We start from the raw sequence: 12,693 nt of genomic DNA, 5'->3' as shown, positions 1-12,693 counted from the left end.
CATGTGATGAAAAACTATCTCTTGTTAATTTGGCATATCTAATATTACTCCAGAAATACCTAATTTTGTTGGAATATCAGTATTGGCATAGACCTTCTTATCAAAAATTATTGGGAATATCCTTGATGAGAATCTAAAAGATGATATCTTAGCAGTATCAACCTTTCAGCCAACGGTGTTATCACAAATGCTTTACTGTACAGCCAAATATACTAATTCACATTCAAGGTTAGCTATATTCATATCACTTTACACAAGGAAACAGCGTATCCAAGCTCTGCTGAAGACAGCCTAACTATTTCTATCAGGACTCTAAATTTGTTCCATATCTTGCAGCAAAAACAATAAAAGGTACTCTTTTTGTCTGAAATACGTATATATTCCTAGACTGAAGGTGATAGCAAAGGCTTAGATATGAACAGTTTCTTGTTGTCTTTAACTACTTTAAATCTAATGCCCCCCTTTATGTTCTTTTCACACAGGAAGCTGATGAAACACCTTTTATTTGATAGATTTCCTCTAGATTTAATAAAAAGCAGCAGCCTGCCTTAGCAATCTAATCAACATGAAACAAAGACAGAAATCAAAGTGCTGGTAGTATTTTAAATATAGATGTCCTCTAAATTTGCCCTTGATAATCAATGCACAGTTAAATAGTTTTAGTGCATGTGGGAAAATATCAGAAATGGCTCCAGGCTAATAAACCTATGTTTGCTGCACAGACTTTCTTAATTATTTTTTGTTTCCCAAAAATGTGCACCTGTGTGTGCCAAGACCGTGCAGAATACATACAGGATAAAAACCATTCTAGTGAATTAAATTTTGTCTTTGTCTGGGCTATTAGTGAACCTTTTTGCATAAGGCAGCTCTATCTGACAAGGCTAGATTGAAAGCTATTTTCAAAATCAGATGTGGAATCAGGACCATGTTGATTTTATAAGTGGAGATGAGGTGAGTTTTCATGCCATGTTAGGACTACATACAATTGGAGACAGAATCCCACAGGCTGAATATTCTGAATCCATCTGAAATGACTTATCAGATCTCAGGTATTTCCATGAGTTCTGTGCTGTTTGGAGATTGTTTGCAGGAGGGATGTGGAATCCATCATCTACCTAGAAAACACTGATATGGGTTCCTTGAGCAATAAACTTGGTCCTGTATTTTAACCTTCATGACATCCAATTAAACTTTGTGGCAAAAAACCCAAGCATTTCTCAGTGATGGAAAATGGGAGTCTTTTTTTCCTACCTAGAGAGGTTCCATCAACTGTGAATTGAACCACAAAATTTTTAAAGTTAGGGAGAATTTCCCTGGAACAAATGTGGCCAAATGAACCAAGGAAAACACTCTTAGAGAAGGTAGGAGAAATGTTTCATAGATCACTCAGAAACTGAATCTAAATGTCCATCGTATTCTCACATCATCAGGAGAGTACTTCAGAAAATGTATATGACATTATTCAAAGATATTCTCCTTTACAAAAATGTAATCCTAATATTTCTGGTAGTTTTGACATTAGTCCTGTAGAATCTTCTTAAAAGGATCTCTCTGAATACTTCACCAGAACCAAGGGGGCATTGGTCAGACCTGTCGGACACAGAAACATTTGGGTGGATAAAATCCTCTGAATTAGAAGAATTGTATTGTCGATTTAGTAGGTCACATTTTCTATTTCTGATGCAAGTACTGCATGTGGGATTGAGCCTATGATGTATTTTGTGCCAGCTATGCTGTTACTCTGTGAAGACACAAAGTATTTTGTTCACCATATACTTACTGATCATTATTTTATTCAGTATCATCAGTCTTTATGAATTGGAATTTTATTAGCTTATTGGCATTAAGGACCAGGGACTGATATTCCAGTACTGCTTTCTGCACTGTACTATTATTCAGTTCATTTATTATGGATAAAATATGTGGGTTCTAATTTGCTAAAGGCGCTCTGAATCTGTTCGCAAACTATAAATGCAGATACTCACACAGGATCACTTTTTCTTTAAGCAGCAAATACACCTCTGTCCAATAAACAATTTTTACAGCTGTGTAGTCAAAACAGAAGCCTGTAATGGCTACACCTGAGAAGTCCATTAATCTGGGCAGAATCAATATTAACTTGTCTTGAACCCAAACATAAGCATAAAACAGTACTGTAACAAACGTATTTTGTGATACTGTGACTGCATTGCCAGGTACAATGTACAAACAGTTTGCATAAGTGTGTGGGTAACGTGACCTCCAAAGAAGGCAAAGACTGGTACTGTTGCACTCAGATGGCACAGGAAAACACTGCATTGCCACAAGAAGCATAACTTTCAAGATCAAGAATAGAGTACTAAATAAGCACAAAAGCCTGTAAGTGAGGAAGGCATTTTGCTGAACACATAAGGACAGCTCACGAAACCAGAAATGAGATGAGCAATATCAGGAGCACATGAGACCCTCCTTTTGGAGGGAGGAAAGCTACCAGGAAAAGCACCAGATGTGAACAAGCAGAGGTGAATAAAAATAAGACACTGATCTCTGACTTTCGTTTTGGAAGACCTGTGAAGCCTGGTCACCTTGCCCTCAGGAACTGAGGTGCTTTAAGGGCCTCATCCACCAGTGCTCACTGTCTAGCATGGCCTCTGTGCCACTGTATAGTCACAACAATTTTAGTTAGCTGTTAAGATCTTACTGGGTAAGAACTAGGCATTTGCTCAAAGTATGTTAATGAGTATCAGTCTACTCCACCACTGTTTAAAGTTTAAATCTGGTTTAATCAGTCTTCGAAACTTGCTCATCACAGCAATCTCTAAATCAGCTATTGATATTTATGTAGATGGAGACATTTATAACATTTGTGGCTGTTGTATTTTTGTTCACCTCTTAAAATGGAGGAATCCAACAGAGGTACCAAAGGCTACTATTTTGTTTGTACTTCACCTTAAATTAGGAAGATGCAGAGGAGTCTGTTTTCTCACAAAACATGAAAGTAAACAGGAGATGTCAAGAGGCAATAGTTGTCACAAGTAACATATTTGCAATAGCAGAGATTGTGATTTTTTGACTCAAAAATCCTCAAGTCCCACAGTTTCATATCACTGGAAGCATTAACTCATTAAACAGAAATTCACTGTGTACTGGGGACATGGGAATTACTGAAAATTTCTCTGGTTGTGGAGGTGTGAAGCTAGAGATTCTGATCACTGTATTTAAGTATCAGTACTTTCCCCTCCAAGCTGCAGACATAGAATGAGGCTTACACAGAGTACAGGAGTTTTGAACAAAACTATTCCTGGTACAGACTAGCCCAGGACATTTTTGGGAAATAAAACCCTCAGTTACCACTACAACTACATTGACTTTTTATTTCAACAATGATAGTCACTGGACAGTTTATATTCAATATCACATTTTGCATAGAATTTACTGATTGATTCTGTTTTTGTTTTATTTATTTTTTTAACAGCTGCCATATTGTAACAGTTTTTCTTGAAAAATTGGTTAAAAGATTTTTTTCCTAGAATTGCTGCAAACAATATGCTGTAACAGTGGCTGTCTTTCCTTTGCATTTAGAGGAAATGAATTATTTTAGCTAACAGAAACAATTTCTATTTAATCTTAATTATATCTTGGTAGCTTGCAATCAAATCTTATACATGATACTAAGCCATGAGGTACAAAACTGACTTTGCTTTCTTAAAGTTGGATAATCTTATTGACAAGCTAGAATTCTGCAGCTGGAATCTCATAAAAATTTTGCAGTGTAACCAAAGACCTTGTAATTTTCTTCTCTCGTTCTGAGCTACAGTCTTCAAGAATGTCCAAATATGAGGCTTTAATCTGTAGTGTTGGGATGATGCTTGTCTTTATCAAGTGAACTAGGCCTACAATAAAATCCTGATATAGGCTGGTGTTTCTTTTTCTTGAGACATTTAATATCCCTATTTAATAAAAAGCAGAACAAGGTTAAAAATTGCATGGTGACTCTTCATAAAGCTGAGTGCTGTCATAGATTTTTGACTAGACATTGCTATAGGCACAGTAAGACTTCAGTCTTACTGTGATTGAGGATTCAATACATAGGAAATTATTTTCAGATTACATATCCTGGAAAGATACAAAAGAAGTCTTATGTTAAAAGTTGTAGCAGTCGACTATAACTGTTTAATTTTAAAGGTCTATGAGCTCTTGATTTGAAAAAACACTACCTCTACTTAAATTTTCTGCTTTTCACTTGCATATTCAAGCTTTCTTTTCATTTGATTAACATTAATGAACAAAACTTATCCCATCCTTTTTGCACAGTTAGCAAAGATATACTTAATAACTGCATTTCTATAATGACATTAAAATGTATAATTTAATTTATACGTTTTTGAGAATAGCAACTGCTCTTAAACAAGGTTCAACATCCTTCCTATTAGATGGTTCCAACCTTCAGAATATTTAATTGGCTCTGAGTGAAGAAACAGGTATTAGGAGATGGTAGACACTTTTCTCCTAGATTTCATAAATGTAAGGAAAAAAACCTCCGTTTGATCTGTAATCAAAAAGAAATGATGCAATTGTAGGAGAGTCAAGCAAATATAAACAAAAAAAGAAAATATCAACACTACTGTAACAACATAGGTGTTAAAATATTCATAACGTGTAGTTGCAGAAGTATTGCATCCGTATATGGTTTTAAACCCATGTATGTCAAACAGATTGAACTCAGACACCCTGTATCTATAAACAGAGTAGTGTTTGTGTGCTCACTTGAGCCTGTTTAAGTGAACTGCAAGTGAAAATAGGACCATAAAAACACCTGGTATCAAATAATGGTAGATGGAATCAGACACCAGCCTGCCTAATAAAACACAGTAAGCAGTGCAAGTTCCATTCTGTGTTTGTTTGGAAGACACGTAAATTCACAGAGATCATGCATGATGCCCTGCTTTGTCTCAGCTGTCTTTGGTTAATATTGCCATCATCAAAAGATCAACTGAAAAAAAAAAAACCCATGTGTTCCAAATACTGACTAAAGAAAAAATTAAGCCTTAAGGTGATGAAACTCTGGGCATAATTAATAAACTGTGTATTGATGATTGAAAATAAGACAATCTAGATCAGTTTGGACTGTAGAGGAACATTTTACGTGCAATTTGTTAATCTTCTCCATTTCTTGAGGGAATATTATTGCAGTCCAATTAGAGTAAAAAAAAATTTGTAAAAGCTAATTTTATGTTACAGCCCCCATAGGCCAAACAATAGAAAATGCTTGTGAGGGAAAACTTGGTAATGTGGAAGAGACTAATCTGAAAGTTAACCTTATAGTGGGAGAATGTACAGAAAACACTCTCTACATGCTGCTCAGCCAAGCCAATCGTTTAATAAGCAACAACTTCTTCATAAGATTCAGTTTGTGAAGCTCTTTTAGATGCATCATTAGGAAATCAAAGGCTAGAGGCCTGAAAGGTGTTTTCAGAGGTCACAGTCAAGGCAAAATCCTAAAACAGATTAAAAAAAGCATTTCTAGAAGATGGCAGTGTAATCTATAGCTGAAAATCTCCAAAAAGAATATTATTGATCCTTCTAACAGTCAACTCCACTTCTTGTTTGCTTTCATAATAAAAAAATGTCTTACTCACCTTTAACAGGATAATGCTGCAGTTTAAATACATCCTTCCTTGTTCTACACTTCAGCGAACATAGAACGACTTACTTTCCTTTTTTAAGGCAGCATTTCATGTATTTGAGGCCTCCTGTCTTTCTATTAATTTCTTTTTTCTCTAAACTAACCATATCTGATGTTTTTTCAGGTCAAAATGGAGGCGGGTCTGTAAATACATATATATTTTGTGGTTGAAATGCTACTTTTAATGAAGCAGAATATTTATACCACATAAATAATAAATATACTTAATTATAAATGCAGAACAGCTATGTCTTGTAATTCTGTATTAGAATCATAGAATGCTTAGAGAGAAAAAGAAAACATCATTTAGCTCCTTTCCCTAGATCTAGTTACTCAAAGCCTCATCCAACCTGATCTTGAACACTTTCAGGCATGGGGAATCCACAACTTCTCCTGGCAACTGTTCCAATGTCTCACCAAATTAATATCTTCCTAATATCCATTCTAAACCTATCCTCTTTCAGTTTAAATCTGCTTTCACTTGTCCTTTCACTACAGTCCCTTGTAATGAGCCTCTCCATCTTTTCTGTAGCCCCCTTTTAAGCACTGAGAGGGTGCTATAAGGTTTCCCTGGAGTCTTCTAGGCAAATAATCTAGCGTAAATAACCCAAGGCTCTGATCATCATTGTGGCCCTCCTCTGGATCATTTGTGCTTAAGTCATTAATGTTACTTATTTACACAGAGTACTTTCCTATTAAATTTTTTTCAGACCCTTTCTTCAATTTATCAAGACTAGACTGTGTTCTAATTCTGTCCTGCTGAGTGTTTGCAGTTTTGCCTGCTTTGTGTAATTTGCAAGGTTAATACCCCTGTTCTTCCTCCTGGAAGTTCCTGGGGTTTTATTTAAATTTTTTTTAGCTTAAATTGCCCTTTTCTGTTTTGATTACACCACTGCTCATTTTCTGTCACAGCTCCCTATACCTGCTAGCCAATGCATTTCTTCCACTGTTATTAGCCATGTTCTCAGTCCTCCCAGTTATCTCCATCCCTTGTCACTGTAACCTGCTTTTTCCCTCCCAAAAAAGTATATTCTGGAGGATCTGTTGGGATTTCCTAGGTTGTAGCTGCTTAGTTTGCTCAGGAGAACACCATGTTGAGGCAATCAAAGCCTTACAGAACCCTTGAGTTTATTCTTACTCTCACCTACAGCAATTTCATGTGTGTATTTTTGTTGCATGTGGTAAAAGTTGCTATTGACTTGGTATATTTTGGTAAAATATCTGATGACAATAAGTTTTTTCTGGAGTACTTCTACAAATTGATTATTTTTTGTTTCCTTCAGCGAAAATTAAACTAAACCAGTAAGACTATCACAATATATTTCAGATATTTTTGGTAATAGATTAAATTAGCCTGCCTGCAGAATAATCTATCACAAACAAAAAATAAGTCTTTCTATCTAATTAATTTCTCAACTGCAAAAAACCTCCATATCTATGTATTCTAAGCCCAAGATAATGAAGACAAAGAGACCCTAAATCTGACACTGTTTTGCCCATGAAGAATGAAAGACCCCTTTTTTTTATCTCAATCTGTTTAATTCTGTTAATCAAATTAGGCTCAATTGCATCTTATTTGTCTCAATAAAGAATGCCATTCTTCAGCTGTAAGAACAATTTACAAATACCAAAATGGTATACACATTTTGAGATTTTGGTGGTGTGCAGAAGTTGCACTGCAAAAACAGGAAGAGTAAAACAAGTTCTTAATCTGCTTTTTTTCCCCACCTTTCTCCCTCCTCTTCTAGTTTCATCGAAAATCTGTATTTCTCAAAGACACTTTGCTGGTATGAGTAACTTTCCTTAATTGCAAGATAGAAGTTGAAAGAGTTAGTGCAGATGTCACTGGACATGCAAGAGAGACAGAAGAGTTAATTAACTTTCAGGATAAGAATGCTCACAACAGTCTGATTACTTCTAGTTAGGAAGGAGATGAAGAGTGATAGTTGAAACTTTGAAATTTTCTCTTCAGTGGCTGTTATCCCACAGAATGACTTGAACTTTAATACCATCAGCTTTCTTATCTTCAGCATGTTCATTAATAACACGTGTGGTCTGTGTGTGTCTGCAAAGAAAACAAACTTTACTTTTTATCATAGCATCATACAGTAGGTGAATGATTGGAGGTAAGTGACAATATTAAGAAACTTAATCTGTGTGCAGAATTTGTTGTATTTTTGTATATTTGAACTTTTGAATAATTTATCTTGCATCTTACAAATGAACACTATGTTCTCTTAGCTTCAAAAGGAATTAATAAAAAACATCTTATACAGAGGTACAAAAAGCATCTCATACAAAGATATAAACAAATAGTTTAGTATAAAATTTCTTTTAGCAAGAGCAGTCTTTCCTAAGAAAATGAGTGATCACTTCTCCAAGGATGTTTTTTAAGGGATAAAGTGCCTTTGATAAGAACCAAATCATTACTCTTGTTACTCTGTAAAATCCTAATGAGTACTGTTTGGTATCTTTTTAAAAAAAGAAATTATATAGAGATTGCTTTATTTTTCTCCTCAGACATACAAAGAAGAGAAGCTGAAATAACACATTTCTTTAGTAAGTAATTACTAAAATAAATATTCTTAGTGATTTTTTACACGTCTTAATTACTGAGTGAAGAAAGGCTTTCTAAAGTCCCAAATGCATTCATTGTCTGAACAGAAATATATGGAACCTCTTGCTAGTATAAAGCTACATTTTAATTTATGACTTTGGTTTCTTCAGCTTTGGACAAAAAGTTAAATAAAGTATGAAATTGTAAACAGCTAAGGAATGTATAAGTAAAATCACAGATTTTTTTCCTCCCCCATGTTTGTCACAGAAAGGAAGGCAAATGCTAGCAACTTTTTCTCATCCTGTACGAGAACATTACCTCATGTTATTATTTATAATATAGGGTTTTCTAAACAGCATGAGATTTAAGATCAGCAAATTAATCTTTGTCTTCAGTGGTCAAAACTTCATTCCTTAGAAAAAACTAAAAGGAATTTTAGTCACTCTCAGGAACTAGATAAAACTAGAGGGGATGTGTTGCTGGGATGTCTATGATAGGATGTGAAATGAATCTGAAGAAAAAAAAAAAACAGTGATAAAGGATAGAGATGAAAATACTAAGTTTTAGAGTCCCTTCCTTAACTTTTGCTTTCTACAATTTTCACAGAGTGATAAAATAATTTGCTGCAGATTTATGTGTTTCAAAACTAAAGTTAGTGAATGCCAGGCTTTATTTTGTCTGTTAGAAACAGCTTTTCATAATAAAGTAGAGCATTAATCAAATAAGAGAAGTGACCAGTAGACAATTAATTGTCTTGAAACAGTCTCACGAGGTAGTCCTGAAGGGCAAAGGAGTCCAGGAAGGCTGGACATTCTTTAAAAAGAAAATCTTAAAGGTACAGGAGGAGTCTGTCCTGTGTGCCCATAGATGTGTCATCAGGGAAGAAGACTGGCCTGGCTGAACAGAGAATTTTGTCCCAAACTCAGAGTAAAAAACCCATGGTGCATAATCTTTGGAAGAAGGGACTGAAACTTGGAAGGACTATAAGGGTGTAATGGGATTATACAGGTAGGAAATTAGGAAGGTCAAAGCCCAACTAGAACTTAATCTGGCTGCTGTTGTCAACAAAAACAAAAATGTTTATACAAATGTATCTGCAATAAAAGGAGGGCTAAGGAGAATCTGCATCCTTGGCTGAGTGTGAGAGAAAACATGGTGACCAAGGATGAGGGAAATTCTTGGTCCTAATCGTTGAGAGCCAGATGACTTTTCTCCAGGTACCCAGGCCTCTAAGGTGGAAAACAGAGACAGGGAGCAGAATAAAGGCCCCATGAAACAGGAAGAAAGGTTTAGAGACCTGCTACATGACTGAGACACTCACAAATCTATGGGGCCAGGTGGGATCTGCCCAAGAATAGTGAAAGAGTTGGCAGGAGCACTCATTGAGACACTTTCCAACCTTCCCAATTCAATGGTTCTATGAGCTTAACAAATGAGAGCAGATAGATTCTTGCTTCATACTAAATATATTCTATGCTCACAATCAAAAGTTTTCTGTTAATTGCTCTGCTGTATTTATTTTTTTTTCAGAAGAATACAATTTTCATTTTAATTCTCAATAAAGGAGAAAAGGTCAAAGAGTTTTATAATGCTTATTTCTCTCTTGAAAGGTGGTGTGCATTTCACATTAGAGTTCTTTAACCTTTCTTAAAACATTAACGTGTTCTTTAATAGTCTTCTAAACATTTCTTTATTCCTAGAAGCAAAAGAATTTAAAACAGTGTAGAATTTATTGATTTGTTGTGTGATGCATGGAAACTTACAACCTTTTTTTTCCCCTTAACATTTTCCAAAGTGAAAAGAATATTCAGAAACATGTAGTTACAGAGAAAATCTATGAAGAGACTTACTTTTATATTCATGAAATAAACAGTTTTGTTTAAGAAAGAGAAGCATTCAAGAAGACAATAGAAGACTAGACTGAGAACCTCAAAATGCCTTTTTCCAAAATACTCCAATTCACAGAACCACATCTATTAGCAGATTCAAAAAGAAATAATCTGCTGTATAGACACTAATTGTGCTGGCAAGCATGTAGCAGCCCTACACACCAAGAAGGAATTAACTATTCTGTAAACAGAGAAAGCAATCTAAGTAAATTGGCCATTTGGACATCACCAGTAATAAAATTGTATACTTCTCCTGAGAAAGTTAAGTTTCACTTTCAGGGACAATTTCTTTGTTCCCTTGCCACATAACTTTTATTATGATGTTCACCTTAGGCTTGTCACTGGAACTTTAATATCTTTCACAGAGCATTGTGTTAGCCAATCAAAAATTCCTTCCCTAAATTAGTTTTATGAAAAGGGAGTATTAAAGGCTCAATGCCTCCTACAATATATTGGAAATTATTTTTGCTTTTACATTTAAGATATTTACAAATACCAAAAACATTCATTCTGAGCATATATGATACTATAAAGTTATTGAAGATGAGGAAGTCAGTTGGCATTTACCCCGTTACTAAACCAAAAAGGAATTAACTAATTAGTCTCATTAATTTTTGCTGGTGAACACAGAAAAGCATCTCTTTCCCCTACTTTTGTGCAGAGTACAAATTAATGAAGATAGTGTCCTAACATGTTAGTAAAATAGAACAAATGCAAGTGTAGGGATGTTATTTTGTTTATCACTATCCTCAGAACACAATGAACAGAAGAAAACAGAGGGAAGATGAGTTAAAGTAACTAGAAGATGAAACATGAAAACCAGATATTATATATGTGTTCTGTTTCTCTCAGACTTATGTCTGGCTGTAACAAGCAAACTTCTGAAATGATTTAAATTTTGAAAAGAAGAAAGATTGAACTCAGAAACAGCATAATGACTCATCTGCTGTAGAAGAAATTAACATTTACAGGCTTGTAAGAACTGTAGAATTGATAGCAAAGTTTCATGGAGGTGATAAATTTTAAGGCCCTCAAATGCTGAGTAGATACTTTACCAAATAACAAACAATAATGGAACATGAATAAGATTTTTCTACATGGGTAGTGATGTAAACAGATATAAACTTTATATCTGTTTGCCTGTTTCCAGATGAAAAGCTTCAGAAGTATTCACTTGAGTTGAAAATTCATTCTTTTTTGATGACAAGATTATTGTAACAAGCACACACCTCAAAAGACCAAAGAAGTTTTCAATGGTGCTTATATCCAATTTGTGTCAAACACCAGTCCTAAAGAACTCATCACCTGCTATAGGAAAACAGTTAACATCTGAAAACATTTTTATCCAAAATGCCTTTGTATGCCTAGACTGGATCCTGTTACACTGATCTTTGATAGCTCTGAGGATGAAAAACTGAGGGGACTGGATCAGACCAAAGGATCATCAAAGGTACTGTAATCTGCAAAGCCAGTAGGCTTCCAGTAATGCCAAAGAGAATTATCAGGGATGTATGGAAGGAAAATTTTACAAACTCAGAACATGCTGAAACTCTTCTTTTGCCTCCCACAGATTTCTGATTTCCAGAAGGCATTTTTTAGGGACTTTCTGATTCTCCCCCTCAATGAGGTTATGATAAACATTCTGACATCATGTTCATGAAACTGATGAGAGAAAAAACCAAAAACTAAACTACAAATGGAAACAAGTTAAGTGACTAGTGTTGCGATAGAGGAATTAGATGAGATCTCACATATTTTTATAGAGCCCAAACACTGTGGGGGAAAAGCCTTATTGTCAAGATGTAACCTTGTTTATTTAACCCTGAGGAACTGCCGTCACTTTCTAAGACTTTTTTAGTAACATGAGTTCCATATGTTCCAAAGTGATTTCTGTCAAGATGCAGTGTTTATGAAGCTTGAACAGAAGGGACATTTCAAAAGCTGATATATGGGGAAAACGAGTAGATTTTTGTTCTACATTGCTATAATCAAGCCTCTTTGGAATTAAGACAACTTCAGTAAATACAAAGTGTACAAGATCATTGTTTTAAGTAATAACAGTTAGCATCATAGTTATGACAAATATCTAAAAGAAAGGGAAGTAAAGGGAAGTTGTACAGCTTTATCTATCTTTATCCAGAATTTATAAACATTTCTGAAAACAAAAGCCATAGGAAAACCTATATTCATTTGTTTAACATGGCAAACACGCCATGTCCCAAGGCTGGTTTCTTAGCTAAGAGAGAAAGCCTGTTAAAAATGGTGGAGACATCAGAGAAATGGAGACCTATTAAAATTTTCAAGGCTATAGCTGAGTGACAAAGGAACAGCAAACACCACAGCTATAGAAAATTAAGTATTTCAGTCAAAAGAAAATAATGAGAGGCAGACAAGATAGATATGTGTAAGAAAAAGGAAGATCTAAAATGGTGCAGGAACATCAGTGTTCAAGCCATTGAAACGGAAAACATGTACAAAACTTCTAGCACACCAGTGAAATAGCAGCTGTAGACAACACAGTCTTTTTCCTTCTTCTGTTAAGGAAAGAAACTAGCACAACTTAACTTACACATTAGCTGTAG

The sequence above is a fragment of the Zosterops lateralis genome, assembly GCF_965231275.1.
Source record: "Zosterops lateralis genome assembly, chromosome: 6".
Classification (NCBI taxonomy): Eukaryota; Metazoa; Chordata; class Aves; order Passeriformes; family Zosteropidae; genus Zosterops; species Zosterops lateralis.
This window is presented reverse-complemented; position numbering follows the sequence as displayed.